The following is a 22,099-nucleotide window of genomic DNA, read 5'->3' on the forward strand; positions in this document are numbered from 1 at the left end:
AGCATTTTTGTCGTCCGTCCTTGTGTTTGCCGCATTGTGCATTTCACGGCTTGTTTTATCTGGTCTCCGACAAGCGACAACAACCAAATGTGCCGTTAAATTAATTGCTCTCCCGTCCTCCCTCTCTACCTCTCTTTCCTTGGCGTGTGCATACAGACGACACACACGCACTCATGGGATGCACCGCTGTTTCGTGCAATTGTTTTGCGAATGATTAACAGATGGTTATTCCCACATGTGTGGGAATGTGGGCCGTGCCTGGAGGTAGTGCAATACCAGGACAACCCGTGGGCAGGTCGAAGCAAGCTCCGGCACCGTGCCCCCTGTCCAAAAATCAGGTTAATACAAAGACATGCAAGCGAATCGCTTGCGTCCCAGGTATTAAACTGAGAAGAACAGATACTACACTTGATCTTAGCTCTAAAGAGCCGAGAAGCGATGCCGCAACATCCACTGAGTCCGCAACGTCCGGAAGAGTCCGTCTCGCATTTGCTGCCAAATTTTATTCCGGTGAAAAATGAAAAAAAAAAAAAATTTCCTGGTTTTTTTCCTACCGTTTTTGGCAGGCCATTCAAATTAGTTTGTTCACCACATGACGTCACAAACGGACCCATGACCCACCTCCCAACCCCCGACACGACTCCTCCTGACCGTAACAGGCGAATCCCCCCCGTAGAAACTTCGTTTCTACCTTACGTTTTGCTCTACATCAGAGGATTAGTAAAAGACGGGGATAGCGCGAACGCAGTCCCCACTAGCAGAAATTGTACGGCCGAGTTACCCACATTTGGGGTAATCGCAAGGGTCAGCTAAGCCTAAGTGCAATGGCTAAGCCTCGCCCTGGGCCCACCGCCGGCCTGATCACGGTGAAGGCCCCCGTCAGGTAAGTATGCTTTGCACAGCTTCTTGAGAGGTAGCATTTTTGTCGTCCGTCCTTGTGTTTGCCGCATTGTGCATTTCACGGCTTGTTTTATCTGGTCTCCGACAAGCACAACAACCAAATGTGCCGTTAAATTAATTGCTCTCCCGTCCTCCCTCTCTACCTCTCTTTCCTTGGCGTGTGCATACAGACGACACACACGCACTCATGGGATGCACCGCTGTTTCGTGCAATTGTTTTGCGAATGATTAACAGATGGTTATTCCCACATGTGTGGGAATGTGGGCCGTGCCTGGAGGTAGTGCAATACCAGGACAACCCGTGGGCAGGTCGAAGCAAGCTCCGGCACCGTGCCCCCTGTCCAAAAAATCAGGTTAATACAAAGACATGCAAGCGAATCGCTTGCGTCCCAGGTATTAAACTGAGAAGAACAGATACTACACTTGATCTTAGCTCTAAAGAGCCGAGAAGCGATGCCGCAACATCCACTGAGTCCGCAACGTCCGGAAGAGTCCGTCTCGCATTTGCTGCCAAATTTTATTCCGGTGAAAAATGAAAAAAAAAAAAAAATTTCCTGGTTTTTTTCCTACCGTTTTTGGCAGGCCATTCAAATTAGTTTGTTCACCACATGACGTCACAAACGGACCCATGACCCACCTCCCAACCCCCGACACGACTCCTCCTGACCGTAACAGGCGAATCCCCCCCGTAGAAACTTCGTTTCTACCTTACGTTTTGCTCTACATCAGAGGATTAGTAAAAGACGGGGATAGCGCGAACGCAGTCCCCACTAGCAGAAATTGTACGGCCGAGTTACCCACATTTGGGGTAATCGCAAGGGTCAGCTAAGCCTAAGTGCAATGGCTAAGCCTCGCCCTGGGCCCACCGCCGGCCTGATCACGGTGAAGGCCCCCGTCAGGTAAGTATGCTTTGCACAGCTTCTTGAGAGGTAGCATTTTTGTCGTCCGTCCTTGTGTTTGCCGCATTGTGCATTTCACGGCTTGTTTTATCTGGTCTCCGACAAGCACAACAACCAAATGTGCCGTTAAATTAATTGCTCTCCCGTCCTCCCTCTCTACCTCTCTTTCCTTGGCGTGTGCATACAGACGACACACACGCACTCATGGGATGCACCGCTGTTTCGTGCAATTGTTTTGCGAATGATTAACAGATGGTTATTCCCACATGTGTGGGAATGTGGGCCGTGCCTGGAGGTAGTGCAATACCAGGACAACCCGTGGGCAGGTCGAAGCAAGCTCCGGCACCGTGCCCCCTGTCCAAAAATCAGGTTAATACAAAGACATGCAAGCGAATCGCTTGCGTCCCAGGTATTAAACTGAGAAGAACAGATACTACACTTGATCTTAGCTCTAAAGAGCCGAGAAGCGATGCCGCAACATCCACTGAGTCCGCAACGTCCGGAAGAGTCCGTCTCGCATTTGCTGCCAAATTTTATTCCGGTGAAAAATGAAAAAAAAAAAAAAATTTCCTGGTTTTTTTCCTACCGTTTTTGGCAGGCCATTCAAATTAGTTTGTTCACCACATGACGTCACAAACGGACCCATGACCCACCTCCCAACCCCCGACACGACTCCTCCTGACCGTAACAGGCGAATCCCCCCCGTAGAAACTTCGTTTCTACCTTACGTTTTGCTCTACATCAGAGGATTAGTAAAAGACGGGGATAGCGCGAACGCAGTCCCCACTAGCAGAAATTGTACGGCCGAGTTACCCACATTTGGGGTAATCGCAAGGGTCAGCTAAGCCTAAGTGCAATGGCTAAGCCTCGCCCTGGGCCCACCGCCGGCCTGATCACGGTGAAGGCCCCCGTCAGGTAAGTATGCTTTGCACAGCTTCTTGAGAGGTAGCATTTTTGTCGTCCGTCCTTGTGTTTGCCGCATTGTGCATTTCACGGCTTGTTTTATCTGGTCTCCGACAAGCACAACAACCAAATGTGCCGTTAAATTAATTGCTCTCCCGTCCTCCCTCTCTACCTCTCTTTCCTTGGCGTGTGCATACAGACGACACACACGCCACTCATGGGATGCACCGCTGTTTCGTGCAATTGTTTTGCGAATGATTAACAGATGGTTATTCCCACATGTGTGGGAATGTGGGCCGTGCCTGGAGGTAGTGCAATACCAGGACAACCCGTGGGCAGGTCGAAGCAAGCTCCGGCACCGTGCCCCCTGTCCAAAAATCAGGTTAATACAAAGACATGCAAGCGAATCGCTTGCGTCCCAGGTATTAAACTGAGAAGAACAGATACTACACTTGATCTTAGCTCTAAAGAGCCGAGAAGCGATGCCGCAACATCCACTGAGTCCGCAACGTCCGGAAGAGTCCGTCTCGCATTTGCTGCCAAATTTTATTCCGGTGAAAAATGAAAAAAAAAAAAAAATTTCCTGGTTTTTTTCCTACCGTTTTTGGCAGGCCATTCAAATTAGTTTGTTCACCACATGACGTCACAAACGGACCCATGACCCACCTCCCAACCCCCGACACGACTCCTCCTGACCGTAACAGGCGAATCCCCCCCGTAGAAACTTCGTTTCTACCTTACGTTTTGCTCTACATCAGAGGATTAGTAAAAGACGGGGATAGCGCGAACGCAGTCCCCACTAGCAGAAATTGTACGGCCGAGTTACCCACATTTGGGGTAATCGCAAGGGTCAGCTAAGCCTAAGTGCAATGGCTAAGCCTCGCCCTGGGCCCACCGCCGGCCTGATCACGGTGAAGGCCCCCGTCAGGTAAGTATGCTTTGCACAGCTTCTTGAGAGGTAGCATTTTTGTCGTCCGTCCTTGTGTTTGCCGCATTGTGCATTTCACGGCTTGTTTTATCTGGTCTCCGACAAGCACAACAACCAAATGTGCCGTTAAATTAATTGCTCTCCCGTCCTCCCTCTCTACCTCTCTTTCCTTGGCGTGTGCATACAGACGACACACACGCACTCATGGGATGCACCGCTGTTTCGTGCAATTGTTTTGCGAATGATTAACAGATGGTTATTCCCACATGTGTGGGAATGTGGGCCGTGCCTGGAGGTAGTGCAATACCAGGACAACCCGTGGGCAGGTCGAAGCAAGCTCCGGCACCGTGCCCCCTGTCCAAAAATCAGGTTAATACAAAGACATGCAAGCGAATCGCTTGCGTCCCAGGTATTAAACTGAGAAGAACAGATACTACACTTGATCTTAGCTCTAAAGAGCCGAGAAGCGATGCCGCAACATCCACTGAGTCCGCAACGTCCGGAAGAGTCCGTCTCGCATTTGCTGCCAAATTTTATTCCGGTGAAAAATGAAAAAAAAAAAAAAATTTCCTGGTTTTTTTCCTACCGTTTTTGGCAGGCCATTCAAATTAGTTTGTTCACCACATGACGTCACAAACGGACCCATGACCCACCTCCCAACCCCCGACACGACTCCTCCTGACCGTAACAGGCGAATCCCCCCCGTAGAAACTTCGTTTCTACCTTACGTTTTGCTCTACATCAGAGGATTAGTAAAAGACGGGGATAGCGCGAACGCAGTCCCCACTAGCAGAAATTGTACGGCCGAGTTACCCACATTTGGGGTAATCGCAAGGGTCAGCTAAGCCTAAGTGCAATGGCTAAGCCTCGCCCTGGGCCCACCGCCGGCCTGATCACGGTGAAGGCCCCCCGTCAGGTAAGTATGCTTTGCACAGCTTCTTGAGAGGTAGCATTTTTGTCGTCCGTCCTTGTGTTTGCCGCATTGTGCATTTCACGGCTTGTTTTATCTGGTCTCCGACAAGCACAACAACCAAATGTGCCGTTAAATTAATTGCTCTCCCGTCCTCCCTCTCTACCTCTCTTTCCTTGGCGTGTGCATACAGACGACACACACGCACTCATGGGATGCACCGCTGTTTCGTGCAATTGTTTTGCGAATGATTAACAGATGGTTATTCCCACATGTGTGGGAATGTGGGCCGTGCCTGGAGGTAGTGCAATACCAGGACAACCCGTGGGCAGGTCGAAGCAAGCTCCGGCACCGTGCCCCCTGTCCAAAAATCAGGTTAATACAAAGACATGCAAGCGAATCGCTTGCGTCCCAGGTATTAAACTGAGAAGAACAGATACTACACTTGATCTTAGCTCTAAAGAGCCGAGAAGCGATGCCGCAACATCCACTGAGTCCGCAACGTCCGGAAGAGTCCGTCTCGCATTTGCTGCCAAATTTTATTCCGGTGAAAAATGAAAAAAAAAAAAAAAATTTCCTGGTTTTTTTCCTACCGTTTTTGGCAGGCCATTCAAATTAGTTTGTTCACCACATGACGTCACAAACGGACCCATGACCCACCTCCCAACCCCCGACACGACTCCTCCTGACCGTAACAGGCGAATCCCCCCCGTAGAAACTTCGTTTCTACCTTACGTTTTGCTCTACATCAGAGGATTAGTAAAAGACGGGGATAGCGCGAACGCAGTCCCCACTAGCAGAAATTGTACGGCCGAGTTACCCACATTTGGGGTAATCGCAAGGGTCAGCTAAGCCTAAGTGCAATGGCTAAGCCTCGCCCTGGGCCCACCGCCGGCCTGATCACGGTGAAGGCCCCCGTCAGGTAAGTATGCTTTGCACAGCTTCTTGAGAGGTAGCATTTTTGTCGTCCGTCCTTGTGTTTGCCGCATTGTGCATTTCACGGCTTGTTTTATCTGGTCTCCGACAAGCACAACAACCAAATGTGCCGTTAAATTAATTGCTCTCCCGTCCTCCCTCTCTACCTCTCTTTCCTTGGCGTGTGCATACAGACGACACACACGCACTCATGGGATGCACCGCTGTTTCGTGCAATTGTTTTGCGAATGATTAACAGATGGTTATTCCCACATGTGTGGGAATGTGGGCCGTGCCTGGAGGTAGTGCAATACCAGGACAACCCGTGGGCAGGTCGAAGCAAGCTCCGGCACCGTGCCCCCTGTCCAAAAATCAGGTTAATACAAAGACATGCAAGCGAATCGCTTGCGTCCCAGGTATTAAACTGAGAAGAACAGATACTACACTTGATCTTAGCTCTAAAGAGCCGAGAAGCGATGCCGCAACATCCACTGAGTCCGCAACGTCCGGAAGAGTCCGTCTCGCATTTGCTGCCAAATTTTATTCCGGTGAAAAATGAAAAAAAAAAAAAAATTTCCTGGTTTTTTTCCTACCGTTTTTGGCAGGCCATTCAAATTAGTTTGTTCACCACATGACGTCACAAACGGACCCATGACCCACCTCCCAACCCCCGACACGACTCCTCCTGACCGTAACAGGCGAATCCCCCCCGTAGAAACTTCGTTTCTACCTTACGTTTTGCTCTACATCAGAGGATTAGTAAAAGACGGGGATAGCGCGAACGCAGTCCCCACTAGCAGAAATTGTACGGCCGAGTTACCCACATTTGGGGTAATCGCAAGGGTCAGCTAAGCCTAAGTGCAATGGCTAAGCCTCGCCCTGGGCCCACCGCCGGCCTGATCACGGTGAAGGCCCCCGTCAGGTAAGTATGCTTTGCACAGCTTCTTGAGAGGTAGCATTTTTGTCGTCCGTCCTTGTGTTTGCCGCATTGTGCATTTCACGGCTTGTTTTATCTGGTCTCCGACAAGCACAACAACCAAATGTGCCGTTAAATTAATTGCTCTCCCGTCCTCCCTCTCTACCTCTCTTTCCTTGGCGTGTGCATACAGACGACACACACGCACTCATGGGATGCACCGCTGTTTCGTGCAATTGTTTTGCGAATGATTAACAGATGGTTATTCCCACATGTGTGGGAATGTGGGCCGTGCCTGGAGGTAGTGCAATACCAGGACAACCCGTGGGCAGGTCGAAGCAAGCTCCGGCACCGTGCCCCCTGTCCAAAAATCAGGTTAATACAAAGACATGCAAGCGAATCGCTTGCGTCCCAGGTATTAAACTGAGAAGAACAGATACTACACTTGATCTTAGCTCTAAAGAGCCGAGAAGCGATGCCGCAACATCCACTGAGTCCGCAACGTCCGGAAGAGTCCGTCTCGCATTTGCTGCCAAATTTTATTCCGGTGAAAAATGAAAAAAAAAAAAAAATTTCCTGGTTTTTTTCCTACCGTTTTTGGCAGGCCATTCAAATTAGTTTGTTCACCACATGACGTCACAAACGGACCCATGACCCACCTCCCAACCCCCGACACGACTCCTCCTGACCGTAACAGGCGAATCCCCCCCGTAGAAACTTCGTTTCTACCTTACGTTTTGCTCTACATCAGAGGATTAGTAAAAGACGGGGATAGCGCGAACGCAGTCCCCACTAGCAGAAATTGTACGGCCGAGTTACCCACATTTGGGGTAATCGCAAGGGTCAGCTAAGCCTAAGTGCAATGGCTAAGCCTCGCCCTGGGCCCACCGCCGGCCTGATCACGGTGAAGGCCCCCGTCAGGTAAGTATGCTTTGCACAGCTTCTTGAGAGGTAGCATTTTTGTCGTCCGTCCTTGTGTTTGCCGCATTGTGCATTTCACGGCTTGTTTTATCTGGTCTCCGACAAGCACAACAACCAAATGTGCCGTTAAATTAATTGCTCTCCCGTCCTCCCTCTCTACCTCTCTTTCCTTGGCGTGTGCATACAGACGACACACACGCACTCATGGGATGCACCGCTGTTTCGTGCAATTGTTTTGCGAATGATTAACAGATGGTTATTCCCACATGTGTGGGAATGTGGGCCGTGCCTGGAGGTAGTGCAATACCAGGACAACCCGTGGGCAGGTCGAAGCAAGCTCCGGCACCGTGCCCCCTGTCCAAAAATCAGGTTAATACAAAGACATGCAAGCGAATCGCTTGCGTCCCAGGTATTAAACTGAGAAGAACAGATACTACACTTGATCTTAGCTCTAAAGAGCCGAGAAGCGATGCCGCAACATCCACTGAGTCCGCAACGTCCGGAAGAGTCCGTCTCGCATTTGCTGCCAAATTTTATTCCGGTGAAAAATGAAAAAAAAAAAAAAATTTCCTGGTTTTTTTCCTACCGTTTTTGGCAGGCCATTCAAATTAGTTTGTTCACCACATGACGTCACAAACGGACCCATGACCCACCTCCCAACCCCCGACACGACTCCTCCTGACCGTAACAGGCGAATCCCCCCCGTAGAAACTTCGTTTCTACCTTACGTTTTGCTCTACATCAGAGGATTAGTAAAAGACGGGGATAGCGCGAACGCAGTCCCCACTAGCAGAAATTGTACGGCCGAGTTACCCACATTTGGGGTAATCGCAAGGGTCAGCTAAGCCTAAGTGCAATGGCTAAGCCTCGCCCTGGGCCCACCGCCGGCCTGATCACGGTGAAGGCCCCCGTCAGGTAAGTATGCTTTGCACAGCTTCTTGAGAGGTAGCATTTTTGTCGTCCGTCCTTGTGTTTGCCGCATTGTGCATTTCACGGCTTGTTTTATCTGGTCTCCGACAAGCACAACAACCAAATGTGCCGTTAAATTAATTGCTCTCCCGTCCTCCCTCTCTACCTCTCTTTCCTTGGCGTGTGCATACAGACGACACACACGCACTCATGGGATGCACCGCTGTTTCGTGCAATTGTTTTGCGAATGATTAACAGATGGTTATTCCCACATGTGTGGGAATGTGGGCCGTGCCTGGAGGTAGTGCAATACCAGGACAACCCGTGGGCAGGTCGAAGCAAGCTCCGGCACCGTGCCCCCTGTCCAAAAATCAGGTTAATACAAAGACATGCAAGCGAATCGCTTGCGTCCCAGGTATTAAACTGAGAAGAACAGATACTACACTTGATCTTAGCTCTAAAGAGCCGAGAAGCGATGCCGCAACATCCACTGAGTCCGCAACGTCCGGAAGAGTCCGTCTCGCATTTGCTGCCAAATTTTATTCCGGTGAAAAATGAAAAAAAAAAAAAAATTTCCTGGTTTTTTTCCTACCGTTTTTGGCAGGCCATTCAAATTAGTTTGTTCACCACATGACGTCACAAACGGACCCATGACCCACCTCCCAACCCCCGACACGACTCCTCCTGACCGTAACAGGCGAATCCCCCCCGTAGAAACTTCGTTTCTACCTTACGTTTTGCTCTACATCAGAGGATTAGTAAAAGACGGGGATAGCGCGAACGCAGTCCCCACTAGCAGAAATTGTACGGCCGAGTTACCCACATTTGGGGTAATCGCAAGGGTCAGCTAAGCCTAAGTGCAATGGCTAAGCCTCGCCCTGGGCCCACCGCCGGCCTGATCACGGTGAAGGCCCCCGTCAGGTAAGTATGCTTTGCACAGCTTCTTGAGAGGTAGCATTTTTGTCGTCCGTCCTTGTGTTTGCCGCATTGTGCATTTCACGGCTTGTTTTATCTGGTCTCCGACAAGCACAACAACCAAATGTGCCGTTAAATTAATTGCTCTCCCGTCCTCCCTCTCTACCTCTCTTTCCTTGGCGTGTGCATACAGACGACACACACGCACTCATGGGATGCACCGCTGTTTCGTGCAATTGTTTTGCGAATGATTAACAGATGGTTATTCCCACATGTGTGGGAATGTGGGCCGTGCCTGGAGGTAGTGCAATACCAGGACAACCCAGTGGGCAGGTCGAAGCAAGCTCCGGCACCGTGCCCCCTGTCCAAAAATCAGGTTAATACAAAGACATGCAAGCGAATCGCTTGCGTCCCAGGTATTAAACTGAGAAGAACAGATACTACACTTGATCTTAGCTCTAAAGAGCCGAGAAGCGATGCCGCAACATCCACTGAGTCCGCAACGTCCGGAAGAGTCCGTCTCGCATTTGCTGCCAAATTTTATTCCGGTGAAAAATGAAAAAAAAAAAAAAATTTCCTGGTTTTTTTCCTACCGTTTTTGGCAGGCCATTCAAATTAGTTTGTTCACCACATGACGTCACAAACGGACCCATGACCCACCTCCCAACCCCCGACACGACTCCTCCTGACCGTAACAGGCGAATCCCCCCCGTAGAAACTTCGTTTCTACCTTACGTTTTGCTCTACATCAGAGGATTAGTAAAAGACGGGGATAGCGCGAACGCAGTCCCCACTAGCAGAAATTGTACGGCCGAGTTACCCACATTTGGGGTAATCGCAAGGGTCAGCTAAGCCTAAGTGCAATGGCTAAGCCTCGCCCTGGGCCCACCGCCGGCCTGATCACGGTGAAGGCCCCCGTCAGGTAAGTATGCTTTGCACAGCTTCTTGAGAGGTAGCATTTTTGTCGTCCGTCCTTGTGTTTGCCGCATTGTGCATTTCACGGCTTGTTTTATCTGGTCTCCGACAAGCACAACAACCAAATGTGCCGTTAAATTAATTGCTCTCCCGTCCTCCCTCTCTACCTCTCTTTCCTTGGCGTGTGCATACAGACGACACACACGCACTCATGGGATGCACCGCTGTTTCGTGCAATTGTTTTGCGAATGATTAACAGATGGTTATTCCCACATGTGTGGGAATGTGGGCCGTGCCTGGAGGTAGTGCAATACCAGGACAACCCGTGGGCAGGTCGAAGCAAGCTCCGGCACCGTGCCCCCTGTCCAAAAATCAGGTTAATACAAAGACATGCAAGCGAATCGCTTGCGTCCCAGGTATTAAACTGAGAAGAACAGATACTACACTTGATCTTAGCTCTAAAGAGCCGAGAAGCGATGCCGCAACATCCACTGAGTCCGCAACGTCCGGAAGAGTCCGTCTCGCATTTGCTGCCAAATTTTATTCCGGTGAAAAATGAAAAAAAAAAAAAAATTTCCTGGTTTTTTTCCTACCGTTTTTGGCAGGCCATTCAAATTAGTTTGTTCACCACATGACGTCACAAACGGACCCATGACCCACCTCCCAACCCCCGACACGACTCCTCCTGACCGTAACAGGCGAATCCCCCCCGTAGAAACTTCGTTTCTACCTTACGTTTTGCTCTACATCAGAGGATTAGTAAAAGACGGGGATAGCGCGAACGCAGTCCCCACTAGCAGAAATTGTACGGCCGAGTTACCCACATTTGGGGTAATCGCAAGGGTCAGCTAAGCCTAAGTGCAATGGCTAAGCCTCGCCCTGGGCCCACCGCCGGCCTGATCACGGTGAAGGCCCCCGTCAGGTAAGTATGCTTTGCACAGCTTCTTGAGAGGTAGCATTTTTGTCGTCCGTCCTTGTGTTTGCCGCATTGTGCATTTCACGGCTTGTTTTATCTGGTCTCCGACAAGCACAACAACCAAATGTGCCGTTAAATTAATTGCTCTCCCGTCCTCCCTCTCTACCTCTCTTTCCTTGGCGTGTGCATACAGACGACACACACGCACTCATGGGATGCACCGCTGTTTCGTGCAATTGTTTTGCGAATGATTAACAGATGGTTATTCCCACATGTGTGGGAATGTGGGCCGTGCCTGGAGGTAGTGCAATACCAGGACAACCCGTGGGCAGGTCGAAGCAAGCTCCGGCACCGTGCCCCCTGTCCAAAAATCAGGTTAATACAAAGACATGCAAGCGAATCGCTTGCGTCCCAGGTATTAAACTGAGAAGAACAGATACTACACTTGATCTTAGCTCTAAAGAGCCGAGAAGCGATGCCGCAACATCCACTGAGTCCGCAACGTCCGGAAGAGTCCGTCTCGCATTTGCTGCCAAATTTTATTCCGGTGAAAAATGAAAAAAAAAAAAAAATTTCCTGGTTTTTTTCCTACCGTTTTTGGCAGGCCATTCAAATTAGTTTGTTCACCACATGACGTCACAAACGGACCCATGACCCACCTCCCAACCCCCGACACGACTCCTCCTGACCGTAACAGGCGAATCCCCCCCGTAGAAACTTCGTTTCTACCTTACGTTTTGCTCTACATCAGAGGATTAGTAAAAGACGGGGATAGCGCGAACGCAGTCCCCACTAGCAGAAATTGTACGGCCGAGTTACCCACATTTGGGGTAATCGCAAGGGTCAGCTAAGCCTAAGTGCAATGGCTAAGCCTCGCCCTGGGCCCACCGCCGGCCTGATCACGGTGAAGGCCCCCGTCAGGTAAGTATGCTTTGCACAGCTTCTTGAGAGGTAGCATTTTTGTCGTCCGTCCTTGTGTTTGCCGCATTGTGCATTTCACGGCTTGTTTTATCTGGTCTCCGACAAGCACAACAACCAAATGTGCCGTTAAATTAATTGCTCTCCCGTCCTCCCTCTCTACCTCTCTTTCCTTGGCGTGTGCATACAGACGACACACACGCACTCATGGGATGCACCGCTGTTTCGTGCAATTGTTTTGCGAATGATTAACAGATGGTTATTCCCACATGTGTGGGAATGTGGGCCGTGCCTGGAGGTAGTGCAATACCAGGACAACCCGTGGGCAGGTCGAAGCAAGCTCCGGCACCGTGCCCCCTGTCCAAAAATCAGGTTAATACAAAGACATGCAAGCGAATCGCTTGCGTCCCAGGTATTAAACTGAGAAGAACAGATACTACACTTGATCTTAGCTCTAAAGAGCCGAGAAGCGATGCCGCAACATCCACTGAGTCCGCAACGTCCGGAAGAGTCCGTCTCGCATTTGCTGCCAAATTTTATTCCGGTGAAAAATGAAAAAAAAAAAAAAATTTCCTGGTTTTTTTCCTACCGTTTTTGGCAGGCCATTCAAATTAGTTTGTTCACCACATGACGTCACAAACGGACCCATGACCCACCTCCCAACCCCCGACACGACTCCTCCTGACCGTAACAGGCGAATCCCCCCCGTAGAAACTTCGTTTCTACCTTACGTTTTGCTCTACATCAGAGGATTAGTAAAAGACGGGGATAGCGCGAACGCAGTCCCCACTAGCAGAAATTGTACGGCCGAGTTACCCACATTTGGGGTAATCGCAAGGGTCAGCTAAGCCTAAGTGCAATGGCTAAGCCTCGCCCTGGGCCCACCGCCGGCCTGATCACGGTGAAGGCCCCCGTCAGGTAAGTATGCTTTGCACAGCTTCTTGAGAGGTAGCATTTTTGTCGTCCGTCCTTGTGTTTGCCGCATTGTGCATTTCACGGCTTGTTTTATCTGGTCTCCGACAAGCACAACAACCAAATGTGCCGTTAAATTAATTGCTCTCCCGTCCTCCCTCTCTACCTCTCTTTCCTTGGCGTGTGCATACAGACGACACACACGCACTCATGGGATGCACCGCTGTTTCGTGCAATTGTTTTGCGAATGATTAACAGATGGTTATTCCCACATGTGTGGGAATGTGGGCCGTGCCTGGAGGTAGTGCAATACCAGGACAACCCGTGGGCAGGTCGAAGCAAGCTCCGGCACCGTGCCCCCTGTCCAAAAATCAGGTTAATACAAAGACATGCAAGCGAATCGCTTGCGTCCCAGGTATTAAACTGAGAAGAACAGATACTACACTTGATCTTAGCTCTAAAGAGCCGAGAAGCGATGCCGCAACATCCACTGAGTCCGCAACGTCCGGAAGAGTCCGTCTCGCATTTGCTGCCAAATTTTATTCCGGTGAAAAATGAAAAAAAAAAAAAAATTTCCTGGTTTTTTTCCTACCGTTTTTGGCAGGCCATTCAAATTAGTTTGTTCACCACATGACGTCACAAACGGACCCATGACCCACCTCCCAACCCCCGACACGACTCCTCCTGACCGTAACAGGCGAATCCCCCCCGTAGAAACTTCGTTTCTACCTTACGTTTTGCTCTACATCAGAGGATTAGTAAAAGACGGGGATAGCGCGAACGCAGTCCCCACTAGCAGAAATTGTACGGCCGAGTTACCCACATTTGGGGTAATCGCAAGGGTCAGCTAAGCCTAAGTGCAATGGCTAAGCCTCGCCCTGGGCCCACCGCCGGCCTGATCACGGTGAAGGCCCCCGTCAGGTAAGTATGCTTTGCACAGCTTCTTGAGAGGTAGCATTTTTGTCGTCCGTCCTTGTGTTTGCCGCATTGTGCATTTCACGGCTTGTTTTATCTGGTCTCCGACAAGCACAACAACCAAATGTGCCGTTAAATTAATTGCTCTCCCGTCCTCCCTCTCTACCTCTCTTTCCTTGGCGTGTGCATACAGACGACACACACGCACTCATGGGATGCACCGCTGTTTCGTGCAATTGTTTTGCGAATGATTAACAGATGGTTATTCCCACATGTGTGGGAATGTGGGCCGTGCCTGGAGGTAGTGCAATACCAGGACAACCCGTGGGCAGGTCGAAGCAAGCTCCGGCACCGTGCCCCCTGTCCAAAAATCAGGTTAATACAAAGACATGCAAGCGAATCGCTTGCGTCCCAGGTATTAAACTGAGAAGAACAGATACTACACTTGATCTTAGCTCTAAAGAGCCGAGAAGCGATGCCGCAACATCCACTGAGTCCGCAACGTCCGGAAGAGTCCGTCTCGCATTTGCTGCCAAATTTTATTCCGGTGAAAAATGAAAAAAAAAAAAAAATTTCCTGGTTTTTTTCCTACCGTTTTTGGCAGGCCATTCAAATTAGTTTGTTCACCACATGACGTCACAAACGGACCCATGACCCACCTCCCAACCCCCGACACGACTCCTCCTGACCGTAACAGGCGAATCCCCCCCGTAGAAACTTCGTTTCTACCTTACGTTTTGCTCTACATCAGAGGATTAGTAAAAGACGGGGATAGCGCGAACGCAGTCCCCACTAGCAGAAATTGTACGGCCGAGTTACCCACATTTGGGGTAATCGCAAGGGTCAGCTAAGCCTAAGTGCAATGGCTAAGCCTCGCCCTGGGCCCACCGCCGGCCTGATCACGGTGAAGGCCCCCGTCAGGTAAGTATGCTTTGCACAGCTTCTTGAGAGGTAGCATTTTTGTCGTCCGTCCTTGTGTTTGCCGCATTGTGCATTTCACGGCTTGTTTTATCTGGTCTCCGACAAGCACAACAACCAAATGTGCCGTTAAATTAATTGCTCTCCCGTCCTCCCTCTCTACCTCTCTTTCCTTGGCGTGTGCATACAGACGACACACACGCACTCATGGGATGCACCGCTGTTTCGTGCAATTGTTTTGCGAATGATTAACAGATGGTTATTCCCACATGTGTGGGAATGTGGGCCGTGCCTGGAGGTAGTGCAATACCAGGACAACCCGTGGGCAGGTCGAAGCAAGCTCCGGCACCGTGCCCCCTGTCCAAAAATCAGGTTAATACAAAGACATGCAAGCGAATCGCTTGCGTCCCAGGTATTAAACTGAGAAGAACAGATACTACACTTGATCTTAGCTCTAAAGAGCCGAGAAGCGATGCCGCAACATCCACTGAGTCCGCAACGTCCGGAAGAGTCCGTCTCGCATTTGCTGCCAAATTTTATTCCGGTGAAAAATGAAAAAAAAAAAAAAATTTCCTGGTTTTTTTCCTACCGTTTTTGGCAGGCCATTCAAATTAGTTTGTTCACCACATGACGTCACAAACGGACCCATGACCCACCTCCCAACCCCCGACACGACTCCTCCTGACCGTAACAGGCGAATCCCCCCCGTAGAAACTTCGTTTCTACCTTACGTTTTGCTCTACATCAGAGGATTAGTAAAAGACGGGGATAGCGCGAACGCAGTCCCCACTAGCAGAAATTGTACGGCCGAGTTACCCACATTTGGGGTAATCGCAAGGGTCAGCTAAGCCTAAGTGCAATGGCTAAGCCTCGCCCTGGGCCCACCGCCGGCCTGATCACGGTGAAGGCCCCCGTCAGGTAAGTATGCTTTGCACAGCTTCTTGAGAGGTAGCATTTTTGTCGTCCGTCCTTGTGTTTGCCGCATTGTGCATTTCACGGCTTGTTTTATCTGGTCTCCGACAAGCACAACAACCAAATGTGCCGTTAAATTAATTGCTCTCCCGTCCTCCCTCTCTACCTCTCTTTCCTTGGCGTGTGCATACAGACGACACACACGCACTCATGGGATGCACCGCTGTTTCGTGCAATTGTTTTGCGAATGATTAACAGATGGTTATTCCCACATGTGTGGGAATGTGGGCCGTGCCTGGAGGTAGTGCAATACCAGGACAACCCGTGGGCAGGTCGAAGCAAGCTCCGGCACCGTGCCCCCTGTCCAAAAATCAGGTTAATACAAAGACATGCAAGCGAATCGCTTGCGTCCCAGGTATTAAACTGAGAAGAACAGATACTACACTTGATCTTAGCTCTAAAGAGCCGAGAAGCGATGCCGCAACATCCACTGAGTCCGCAACGTCCGGAAGAGTCCGTCTCGCATTTGCTGCCAAATTTTATTCCGGTGAAAAATGAAAAAAAAAAAAAAATTTCCTGGTTTTTTTCCTACCGTTTTTGGCAGGCCATTCAAATTAGTTTGTTCACCACATGACGTCACAAACGGACCCATGACCCACCTCCCAACCCCCGACACGACTCCTCCTGACCGTAACAGGCGAATCCCCCCCGTAGAAACTTCGTTTCTACCTTACGTTTTGCTCTACATCAGAGGATTAGTAAAAGACGGGGATAGCGCGAACGCAGTCCCCACTAGCAGAAATTGTACGGCCGAGTTACCCACATTTGGGGTAATCGCAAGGGTCAGCTAAGCCTAAGTGCAATGGCTAAGCCTCGCCCTGGGCCCACCGCCGGCCTGATCACGGTGAAGGCCCCCGTCAGGTAAGTATGCTTTGCACAGCTTCTTGAGAGGTAGCATTTTTGTCGTCCGTCCTTGTGTTTGCCGCATTGTGCATTTCACGGCTTGTTTTATCTGGTCTCCGACAAGCACAACAACCAAATGTGCCGTTAAATTAATTGCTCTCCCGTCCTCCCTCTCTACCTCTCTTTCCTTGGCGTGTGCATACAGACGACACACACGCACTCATGGGATGCACCGCTGTTTCGTGCAATTGTTTTGCGAATGATTAACAGATGGTTATTCCCACATGTGTGGGAATGTGGGCCGTGCCTGGAGGTAGTGCAATACCAGGACAACCCGTGGGCAGGTCGAAGCAAGCTCCGGCACCGTGCCCCCTGTCCAAAAATCAGGTTAATACAAAGACATGCAAGCGAATCGCTTGCGTCCCAGGTATTAAACTGAGAAGAACAGATACTACACTTGATCTTAGCTCTAAAGAGCCGAGAAGCGATGCCGCAACATCCACTGAGTCCGCAACGTCCGGAAGAGTCCGTCTCGCATTTGCTGCCAAATTTTATTCCGGTGAAAAATGAAAAAAAAAAAAAAATTTCCTGGTTTTTTTCCTACCGTTTTTGGCAGGCCATTCAAATTAGTTTGTTCACCACATGACGTCACAAACGGACCCATGACCCACCTCCCAACCCCCGACACGACTCCTCCTGACCGTAACAGGCGAATCCCCCCCGTAGAAACTTCGTTTCTACCTTACGTTTTGCTCTACATCAGAGGATTAGTAAAAGACGGGGATAGCGCGAACGCAGTCCCCACTAGCAGAAATTGTACGGCCGAGTTACCCACATTTGGGGTAATCGCAAGGGTCAGCTAAGCCTAAGTGCAATGGCTAAGCCTCGCCCTGGGCCCACCGCCGGCCTGATCACGGTGAAGGCCCCCGTCAGGTAAGTATGCTTTGCACAGCTTCTTGAGAGGTAGCATTTTTGTCGTCCGTCCTTGTGTTTGCCGCATTGTGCATTTCACGGCTTGTTTTATCTGGTCTCCGACAAGCACAACAACCAAATGTGCCGTTAAATTAATTGCTCTCCCGTCCTCCCTCTCTACCTCTCTTTCCTTGGCGTGTGCATACAGACGACACACACGCACTCATGGGATGCACCGCTGTTTCGTGCAATTGTTTTGCGAATGATTAACAGATGGTTATTCCCACATGTGTGGGAATGTGGGCCGTGCCTGGAGGTAGTGCAATACCAGGACAACCCGTGGGCAGGTCGAAGCAAGCTCCGGCACCGTGCCCCCTGTCCAAAAATCAGGTTAATACAAAGACATGCAAGCGAATCGCTTGCGTCCCAGGTATTAAACTGAGAAGAACAGATACTACACTTGATCTTAGCTCTAAAGAGCCGAGAAGCGATGCCGCAACATCCACTGAGTCCGCAACGTCCGGAAGAGTCCGTCTCGCATTTGCTGCCAAATTTTATTCCGGTGAAAAATGAAAAAAAAAAAAAAATTTCCTGGTTTTTTTCCTACCGTTTTTGGCAGGCCATTCAAATTAGTTTGTTCACCACATGACGTCACAAACGGACCCATGACCCACCTCCCAACCCCCGACACGACTCCTCCTGACCGTAACAGGCGAATCCCCCCCGTAGAAACTTCGTTTCTACCTTACGTTTTGCTCTACATCAGAGGATTAGTAAAAGACGGGGATAGCGCGAACGCAGTCCCCACTAGCAGAAATTGTACGGCCGAGTTACCCACATTTGGGGTAATCGCAAGGGTCAGCTAAGCCTAAGTGCAATGGCTAAGCCTCGCCCTGGGCCCACCGCCGGCCTGATCACGGTGAAGGCCCCCGTCAGGTAAGTATGCTTTGCACAGCTTCTTGAGAGGTAGCATTTTTGTCGTCCGTCCTTGTGTTTGCCGCATTGTGCATTTCACGGCTTGTTTTATCTGGTCTCCGACAAGCACAACAACCAAATGTGCCGTTAAATTAATTGCTCTCCCGTCCTCCCTCTCTACCTCTCTTTCCTTGGCGTGTGCATACAGACGACACACACGCACTCATGGGATGCACCGCTGTTTCGTGCAATTGTTTTGCGAATGATTAACAGATGGTTATTCCCACATGTGTGGGAATGTGGGCCGTGCCTGGAGGTAGTGCAATACCAGGACAACCCGTGGGCAGGTCGAAGCAAGCTCCGGCACCGTGCCCCCTGTCCAAAAATCAGGTTAATACAAAGACATGCAAGCGAATCGCTTGCGTCCCAGGTATTAAACTGAGAAGAACAGATACTACACTTGATCTTAGCTCTAAAGAGCCGAGAAGCGATGCCGCAACATCCACTGAGTCCGCAACGTCCGGAAGAGTCCGTCTCGCATTTGCTGCCAAATTTTATTCCGGTGAAAAATGAAAAAAAAAAAAAAATTTCCTGGTTTTTTTCCTACCGTTTTTGGCAGGCCATTCAAATTAGTTTGTTCACCACATGACGTCACAAACGGACCCATGACCCACCTCCCAACCCCCGACACGACTCCTCCTGACCGTAACAGGCGAATCCCCCCCGTAGAAACTTCGTTTCTACCTTACGTTTTGCTCTACATCAGAGGATTAGTAAAAGACGGGGATAGCGCGAACGCAGTCCCCACTAGCAGAAATTGTACGGCCGAGTTACCCACATTTGGGGTAATCGCAAGGGTCAGCTAAGCCTAAGTGCAATGGCTAAGCCTCGCCCTGGGCCCACCGCCGGCCTGATCACGGTGAAGGCCCCCGTCAGGTAAGTATGCTTTGCACAGCTTCTTGAGAGGTAGCATTTTTGTCGTCCGTCCTTGTGTTTGCCGCATTGTGCATTTCACGGCTTGTTTTATCTGGTCTCCGACAAGCACAACAACCAAATGTGCCGTTAAATTAATTGCTCTCCCGTCCTCCCTCTCTACCTCTCTTTCCTTGGCGTGTGCATACAGACGACACACACGCACTCATGGGATGCACCGCTGTTTCGTGCAATTGTTTTGCGAATGATTAACAGATGGTTATTCCCACATGTGTGGGAATGTGGGCCGTGCCTGGAGGTAGTGCAATACCAGGACAACCCGTGGGCAGGTCGAAGCAAGCTCCGGCACCGTGCCCCCTGTCCAAAAATCAGGTTAATACAAAGACATGCAAGCGAATCGCTTGCGTCCCAGGTATTAAACTGAGAAGAACAGATACTACACTTGATCTTAGCTCTAAAGAGCCGAGAAGCGATGCCGCAACATCCACTGAGTCCGCAACGTCCGGAAGAGTCCGTCTCGCATTTGCTGCCAAATTTTATTCCGGTGAAAAATGAAAAAAAAAAAAAAATTTCCTGGTTTTTTTCCTACCGTTTTTGGCAGGCCATTCAAATTAGTTTGTTCACCACATGACGTCACAAACGGACCCATGACCCACCTCCCAACCCCCGACACGACTCCTCCTGACCGTAACAGGCGAATCCCCCCCGTAGAAACTTCGTTTCTACCTTACGTTTTGCTCTACATCAGAGGATTAGTAAAAGACGGGGATAGCGCGAACGCAGTCCCCACTAGCAGAAATTGTACGGCCGAGTTACCCACATTTGGGGTAATCGCAAGGGTCAGCTAAGCCTAAGTGCAATGGCTAAGCCTCGCCCTGGGCCCACCGCCGGCCTGATCACGGTGAAGGCCCCCGTCAGGTAAGTATGCTTTGCACAGCTTCTTGAGAGGTAGCATTTTTGTCGTCCGTCCTTGTGTTTGCCGCATTGTGCATTTCACGGCTTGTTTTATCTGGTCTCCGACAAGCACAACAACCAAATGTGCCGTTAAATTAATTGCTCTCCCGTCCTCCCTCTCTACCTCTCTTTCCTTGGCGTGTGCATACAGACGACACACACGCACTCATGGGATGCACCGCTGTTTCGTGCAATTGTTTTGCGAATGATTAACAGATGGTTATTCCCACATGTGTGGGAATGTGGGCCGTGCCTGGAGGTAGTGCAATACCAGGACAACCCGTGGGCAGGTCGAAGCAAGCTCCGGCACCGTGCCCCCTGTCCAAAAATCAGGTTAATACAAAGACATGCAAGCGAATCGCTTGCGTCCCAGGTATTAAACTGAGAAGAACAGATACTACACTTGATCTTAGCTCTAAAGAGCCGAGAAGCGATGCCGCAACATCCACTGAGTCCGCAACGTCCGGAAGAGTCCGTCTCGCATTTGCTGCCAAATTTTATTCCGGTGAAAAATGAAAAAAAAAAAAAAATTTCCTGGTTTTTTTCCTACCGTTTTTGGCAGGCCATTCAAATTAGTTTGTTCACCACATGACGTCACAAACGGACCCATGACCCACCTCCCAACCCCCGACACGACTCCTCCTGACCGTAACAGGCGAATCCCCCCCGTAGAAACTTCGTTTCTACCTTACGTTTTGCTCTACATCAGAGGATTAGTAAAAGACGGGGATAGCGCGAACGCAGTCCCCACTAGCAGAAATTGTACGGCCGAGTTACCCACATTTGGGGTAATCGCAAGGGTCAGCTAAGCCTAAGTGCAATGGCTAAGCCTCGCCCTGGGCCCACCGCCGGCCTGATCACGGTGAAGGCCCCCGTCAGGTAAGTATGCTTTGCACAGCTTCTTGAGAGGTAGCATTTTTGTCGTCCGTCCTTGTGTTTGCCGCATTGTGCATTTCACGGCTTGTTTTATCTGGTCTCCGACAAGCACAACAACCAAATGTGCCGTTAAATTAATTGCTCTCCCGTCCTCCCTCTCTACCTCTCTTTCCTTGGCGTGTGCATACAGACGACACACACGCACTCATGGGATGCACCGCTGTTTCGTGCAATTGTTTTGCGAATGATTAACAGATGGTTATTCCCACATGTGTGGGAATGTGGGCCGTGCCTGGAGGTAGTGCAATACCAGGACAACCCGTGGGCAGGTCGAAGCAAGCTCCGGCACCGTGCCCCCTGTCCAAAAATCAGGTTAATACAAAGACATGCAAGCGAATCGCTTGCGTCCCAGGTATTAAACTGAGAAGAACAGATACTACACTTGATCTTAGCTCTAAAGAGCCGAGAAGCGATGCCGCAACATCCACTGAGTCCGCAACGTCCGGAAGAGTCCGTCTCGCATTTGCTGCCAAATTTTATTCCGGTGAAAAATGAAAAAAAAAAAAAAATTTCCTGGTTTTTTTCCTACCGTTTTTGGCAGGCCATTCAAATTAGTTTGTTCACCACATGACGTCACAAACGGACCCATGACCCACCTCCCAACCCCCGACACGACTCCTCCTGACCGTAACAGGCGAATCCCCCCCGTAGAAACTTCGTTTCTACCTTACGTTTTGCTCTACATCAGAGGATTAGTAAAAGACGGGGATAGCGCGAACGCAGTCCCCACTAGCAGAAATTGTACGGCCGAGTTACCCACATTTGGGGTAATCGCAAGGGTCAGCTAAGCCTAAGTGCAATGGCTAAGCCTCGCCCTGGGCCCACCGCCGGCCTGATCACGGTGAAGGCCCCCGTCAGGTAAGTATGCTTTGCACAGCTTCTTGAGAGGTAGCATTTTTGTCGTCCGTCCTTGTGTTTGCCGCATTGTGCATTTCACGGCTTGTTTTATCTGGTCTCCGACAAGCACAACAACCAAATGTGCCGTTAAATTAATTGCTCTCCCGTCCTCCCTCTCTACCTCTCT

The 22,099-nt window shown here is 50.1% G+C and overlaps 48 non-coding genes across 48 annotated transcripts; all 48 read right to left on the minus strand.

Moving 5' to 3' along the window:
- Positions 1 to 242: 242 nt before the first annotated feature.
- On the minus strand, positions 243 to 440 carry LOC145917550 (U2 spliceosomal RNA). The gene has a single exon (XR_014405583.1). It is a non-coding gene; the product is annotated as a U2 spliceosomal RNA (small nuclear RNA).
- Positions 441 to 727: 287 nt separating this feature from the next.
- Positions 728 to 891, minus strand: LOC145917509 (U1 spliceosomal RNA). The gene has a single exon (XR_014405544.1). It is a non-coding gene; the product is annotated as a U1 spliceosomal RNA (small nuclear RNA).
- A 265-nt stretch (positions 892 to 1,156) lies between these two features.
- On the minus strand, positions 1,157 to 1,355 carry LOC145917521 (U2 spliceosomal RNA). Its single transcript, XR_014405555.1, has one exon. It is a non-coding gene; the product is annotated as a U2 spliceosomal RNA (small nuclear RNA).
- Positions 1,356 to 1,643: 288 nt separating this feature from the next.
- On the minus strand, positions 1,644 to 1,807 carry LOC145917532 (U1 spliceosomal RNA). Its single transcript, XR_014405566.1, has one exon. It is a non-coding gene; the product is annotated as a U1 spliceosomal RNA (small nuclear RNA).
- Positions 1,808 to 2,072: 265 nt separating this feature from the next.
- Positions 2,073 to 2,270, minus strand: LOC145917551 (U2 spliceosomal RNA). Its single transcript, XR_014405584.1, has one exon. It is a non-coding gene; the product is annotated as a U2 spliceosomal RNA (small nuclear RNA).
- Positions 2,271 to 2,558: 288 nt separating this feature from the next.
- Positions 2,559 to 2,722, minus strand: LOC145917544 (U1 spliceosomal RNA). Its single transcript, XR_014405577.1, has one exon. It is a non-coding gene; the product is annotated as a U1 spliceosomal RNA (small nuclear RNA).
- Positions 2,723 to 2,988: 266 nt separating this feature from the next.
- On the minus strand, positions 2,989 to 3,186 carry LOC145917552 (U2 spliceosomal RNA). Its single transcript, XR_014405585.1, has one exon. It is a non-coding gene; the product is annotated as a U2 spliceosomal RNA (small nuclear RNA).
- A 288-nt stretch (positions 3,187 to 3,474) lies between these two features.
- On the minus strand, positions 3,475 to 3,638 carry LOC145917555 (U1 spliceosomal RNA). The gene has a single exon (XR_014405588.1). It is a non-coding gene; the product is annotated as a U1 spliceosomal RNA (small nuclear RNA).
- A 265-nt stretch (positions 3,639 to 3,903) lies between these two features.
- LOC145917553 (U2 spliceosomal RNA) lies at positions 3,904 to 4,101 on the minus strand. The gene has a single exon (XR_014405586.1). It is a non-coding gene; the product is annotated as a U2 spliceosomal RNA (small nuclear RNA).
- Positions 4,102 to 4,389: 288 nt separating this feature from the next.
- On the minus strand, positions 4,390 to 4,554 carry LOC145917549 (U1 spliceosomal RNA). Its single transcript, XR_014405582.1, has one exon. It is a non-coding gene; the product is annotated as a U1 spliceosomal RNA (small nuclear RNA).
- Positions 4,555 to 4,819: 265 nt separating this feature from the next.
- On the minus strand, positions 4,820 to 5,017 carry LOC145917554 (U2 spliceosomal RNA). Its single transcript, XR_014405587.1, has one exon. It is a non-coding gene; the product is annotated as a U2 spliceosomal RNA (small nuclear RNA).
- Positions 5,018 to 5,306: 289 nt separating this feature from the next.
- On the minus strand, positions 5,307 to 5,470 carry LOC145917567 (U1 spliceosomal RNA). The gene has a single exon (XR_014405599.1). It is a non-coding gene; the product is annotated as a U1 spliceosomal RNA (small nuclear RNA).
- A 265-nt stretch (positions 5,471 to 5,735) lies between these two features.
- LOC145917556 (U2 spliceosomal RNA) lies at positions 5,736 to 5,933 on the minus strand. The gene has a single exon (XR_014405589.1). It is a non-coding gene; the product is annotated as a U2 spliceosomal RNA (small nuclear RNA).
- A 288-nt stretch (positions 5,934 to 6,221) lies between these two features.
- LOC145917515 (U1 spliceosomal RNA) lies at positions 6,222 to 6,385 on the minus strand. Its single transcript, XR_014405550.1, has one exon. It is a non-coding gene; the product is annotated as a U1 spliceosomal RNA (small nuclear RNA).
- A 265-nt stretch (positions 6,386 to 6,650) lies between these two features.
- LOC145917557 (U2 spliceosomal RNA) lies at positions 6,651 to 6,848 on the minus strand. Its single transcript, XR_014405590.1, has one exon. It is a non-coding gene; the product is annotated as a U2 spliceosomal RNA (small nuclear RNA).
- Positions 6,849 to 7,136: 288 nt separating this feature from the next.
- Positions 7,137 to 7,300, minus strand: LOC145917523 (U1 spliceosomal RNA). The gene has a single exon (XR_014405557.1). It is a non-coding gene; the product is annotated as a U1 spliceosomal RNA (small nuclear RNA).
- Positions 7,301 to 7,565: 265 nt separating this feature from the next.
- Positions 7,566 to 7,763, minus strand: LOC145917558 (U2 spliceosomal RNA). Its single transcript, XR_014405591.1, has one exon. It is a non-coding gene; the product is annotated as a U2 spliceosomal RNA (small nuclear RNA).
- Positions 7,764 to 8,051: 288 nt separating this feature from the next.
- On the minus strand, positions 8,052 to 8,215 carry LOC145917524 (U1 spliceosomal RNA). The gene has a single exon (XR_014405558.1). It is a non-coding gene; the product is annotated as a U1 spliceosomal RNA (small nuclear RNA).
- Positions 8,216 to 8,480: 265 nt separating this feature from the next.
- On the minus strand, positions 8,481 to 8,678 carry LOC145917559 (U2 spliceosomal RNA). Its single transcript, XR_014405592.1, has one exon. It is a non-coding gene; the product is annotated as a U2 spliceosomal RNA (small nuclear RNA).
- Positions 8,679 to 8,966: 288 nt separating this feature from the next.
- On the minus strand, positions 8,967 to 9,130 carry LOC145917525 (U1 spliceosomal RNA). The gene has a single exon (XR_014405559.1). It is a non-coding gene; the product is annotated as a U1 spliceosomal RNA (small nuclear RNA).
- Positions 9,131 to 9,395: 265 nt separating this feature from the next.
- On the minus strand, positions 9,396 to 9,594 carry LOC145917522 (U2 spliceosomal RNA). The gene has a single exon (XR_014405556.1). It is a non-coding gene; the product is annotated as a U2 spliceosomal RNA (small nuclear RNA).
- A 288-nt stretch (positions 9,595 to 9,882) lies between these two features.
- LOC145917526 (U1 spliceosomal RNA) lies at positions 9,883 to 10,046 on the minus strand. The gene has a single exon (XR_014405560.1). It is a non-coding gene; the product is annotated as a U1 spliceosomal RNA (small nuclear RNA).
- A 265-nt stretch (positions 10,047 to 10,311) lies between these two features.
- On the minus strand, positions 10,312 to 10,509 carry LOC145917560 (U2 spliceosomal RNA). The gene has a single exon (XR_014405593.1). It is a non-coding gene; the product is annotated as a U2 spliceosomal RNA (small nuclear RNA).
- A 288-nt stretch (positions 10,510 to 10,797) lies between these two features.
- LOC145917527 (U1 spliceosomal RNA) lies at positions 10,798 to 10,961 on the minus strand. Its single transcript, XR_014405561.1, has one exon. It is a non-coding gene; the product is annotated as a U1 spliceosomal RNA (small nuclear RNA).
- Positions 10,962 to 11,226: 265 nt separating this feature from the next.
- LOC145917561 (U2 spliceosomal RNA) lies at positions 11,227 to 11,424 on the minus strand. Its single transcript, XR_014405594.1, has one exon. It is a non-coding gene; the product is annotated as a U2 spliceosomal RNA (small nuclear RNA).
- A 288-nt stretch (positions 11,425 to 11,712) lies between these two features.
- On the minus strand, positions 11,713 to 11,876 carry LOC145917528 (U1 spliceosomal RNA). The gene has a single exon (XR_014405562.1). It is a non-coding gene; the product is annotated as a U1 spliceosomal RNA (small nuclear RNA).
- A 265-nt stretch (positions 11,877 to 12,141) lies between these two features.
- LOC145917562 (U2 spliceosomal RNA) lies at positions 12,142 to 12,339 on the minus strand. The gene has a single exon (XR_014405595.1). It is a non-coding gene; the product is annotated as a U2 spliceosomal RNA (small nuclear RNA).
- A 288-nt stretch (positions 12,340 to 12,627) lies between these two features.
- Positions 12,628 to 12,791, minus strand: LOC145917529 (U1 spliceosomal RNA). Its single transcript, XR_014405563.1, has one exon. It is a non-coding gene; the product is annotated as a U1 spliceosomal RNA (small nuclear RNA).
- Positions 12,792 to 13,056: 265 nt separating this feature from the next.
- LOC145917563 (U2 spliceosomal RNA) lies at positions 13,057 to 13,254 on the minus strand. The gene has a single exon (XR_014405596.1). It is a non-coding gene; the product is annotated as a U2 spliceosomal RNA (small nuclear RNA).
- Positions 13,255 to 13,542: 288 nt separating this feature from the next.
- On the minus strand, positions 13,543 to 13,706 carry LOC145917530 (U1 spliceosomal RNA). The gene has a single exon (XR_014405564.1). It is a non-coding gene; the product is annotated as a U1 spliceosomal RNA (small nuclear RNA).
- A 265-nt stretch (positions 13,707 to 13,971) lies between these two features.
- Positions 13,972 to 14,169, minus strand: LOC145917564 (U2 spliceosomal RNA). Its single transcript, XR_014405597.1, has one exon. It is a non-coding gene; the product is annotated as a U2 spliceosomal RNA (small nuclear RNA).
- A 288-nt stretch (positions 14,170 to 14,457) lies between these two features.
- LOC145917531 (U1 spliceosomal RNA) lies at positions 14,458 to 14,621 on the minus strand. The gene has a single exon (XR_014405565.1). It is a non-coding gene; the product is annotated as a U1 spliceosomal RNA (small nuclear RNA).
- A 265-nt stretch (positions 14,622 to 14,886) lies between these two features.
- Positions 14,887 to 15,084, minus strand: LOC145917565 (U2 spliceosomal RNA). Its single transcript, XR_014405598.1, has one exon. It is a non-coding gene; the product is annotated as a U2 spliceosomal RNA (small nuclear RNA).
- Positions 15,085 to 15,372: 288 nt separating this feature from the next.
- Positions 15,373 to 15,536, minus strand: LOC145917533 (U1 spliceosomal RNA). Its single transcript, XR_014405567.1, has one exon. It is a non-coding gene; the product is annotated as a U1 spliceosomal RNA (small nuclear RNA).
- A 265-nt stretch (positions 15,537 to 15,801) lies between these two features.
- LOC145917568 (U2 spliceosomal RNA) lies at positions 15,802 to 15,999 on the minus strand. Its single transcript, XR_014405600.1, has one exon. It is a non-coding gene; the product is annotated as a U2 spliceosomal RNA (small nuclear RNA).
- A 288-nt stretch (positions 16,000 to 16,287) lies between these two features.
- Positions 16,288 to 16,451, minus strand: LOC145917534 (U1 spliceosomal RNA). The gene has a single exon (XR_014405568.1). It is a non-coding gene; the product is annotated as a U1 spliceosomal RNA (small nuclear RNA).
- A 265-nt stretch (positions 16,452 to 16,716) lies between these two features.
- On the minus strand, positions 16,717 to 16,914 carry LOC145917569 (U2 spliceosomal RNA). The gene has a single exon (XR_014405601.1). It is a non-coding gene; the product is annotated as a U2 spliceosomal RNA (small nuclear RNA).
- A 288-nt stretch (positions 16,915 to 17,202) lies between these two features.
- On the minus strand, positions 17,203 to 17,366 carry LOC145917535 (U1 spliceosomal RNA). Its single transcript, XR_014405569.1, has one exon. It is a non-coding gene; the product is annotated as a U1 spliceosomal RNA (small nuclear RNA).
- Positions 17,367 to 17,631: 265 nt separating this feature from the next.
- LOC145917570 (U2 spliceosomal RNA) lies at positions 17,632 to 17,829 on the minus strand. The gene has a single exon (XR_014405602.1). It is a non-coding gene; the product is annotated as a U2 spliceosomal RNA (small nuclear RNA).
- Positions 17,830 to 18,117: 288 nt separating this feature from the next.
- Positions 18,118 to 18,281, minus strand: LOC145917536 (U1 spliceosomal RNA). The gene has a single exon (XR_014405570.1). It is a non-coding gene; the product is annotated as a U1 spliceosomal RNA (small nuclear RNA).
- Positions 18,282 to 18,546: 265 nt separating this feature from the next.
- Positions 18,547 to 18,744, minus strand: LOC145917571 (U2 spliceosomal RNA). The gene has a single exon (XR_014405603.1). It is a non-coding gene; the product is annotated as a U2 spliceosomal RNA (small nuclear RNA).
- A 288-nt stretch (positions 18,745 to 19,032) lies between these two features.
- LOC145917537 (U1 spliceosomal RNA) lies at positions 19,033 to 19,196 on the minus strand. Its single transcript, XR_014405571.1, has one exon. It is a non-coding gene; the product is annotated as a U1 spliceosomal RNA (small nuclear RNA).
- Positions 19,197 to 19,461: 265 nt separating this feature from the next.
- On the minus strand, positions 19,462 to 19,659 carry LOC145917572 (U2 spliceosomal RNA). The gene has a single exon (XR_014405604.1). It is a non-coding gene; the product is annotated as a U2 spliceosomal RNA (small nuclear RNA).
- A 288-nt stretch (positions 19,660 to 19,947) lies between these two features.
- LOC145917538 (U1 spliceosomal RNA) lies at positions 19,948 to 20,111 on the minus strand. The gene has a single exon (XR_014405572.1). It is a non-coding gene; the product is annotated as a U1 spliceosomal RNA (small nuclear RNA).
- A 265-nt stretch (positions 20,112 to 20,376) lies between these two features.
- On the minus strand, positions 20,377 to 20,574 carry LOC145917510 (U2 spliceosomal RNA). Its single transcript, XR_014405545.1, has one exon. It is a non-coding gene; the product is annotated as a U2 spliceosomal RNA (small nuclear RNA).
- A 288-nt stretch (positions 20,575 to 20,862) lies between these two features.
- On the minus strand, positions 20,863 to 21,026 carry LOC145917539 (U1 spliceosomal RNA). The gene has a single exon (XR_014405573.1). It is a non-coding gene; the product is annotated as a U1 spliceosomal RNA (small nuclear RNA).
- Positions 21,027 to 21,291: 265 nt separating this feature from the next.
- LOC145917511 (U2 spliceosomal RNA) lies at positions 21,292 to 21,489 on the minus strand. The gene has a single exon (XR_014405546.1). It is a non-coding gene; the product is annotated as a U2 spliceosomal RNA (small nuclear RNA).
- Positions 21,490 to 21,777: 288 nt separating this feature from the next.
- Positions 21,778 to 21,941, minus strand: LOC145917541 (U1 spliceosomal RNA). Its single transcript, XR_014405574.1, has one exon. It is a non-coding gene; the product is annotated as a U1 spliceosomal RNA (small nuclear RNA).
- Between the last annotated feature and the right edge of the window lie 158 nt (positions 21,942 to 22,099).

This window comes from Ascidia mentula (assembly GCF_947561715.1).
Source record: "Ascidia mentula chromosome 3 unlocalized genomic scaffold, kaAscMent1.1 SUPER_3_unloc_7, whole genome shotgun sequence".
NCBI lineage: Eukaryota > Metazoa > Chordata > Ascidiacea > Phlebobranchia > Ascidiidae > Ascidia > Ascidia mentula.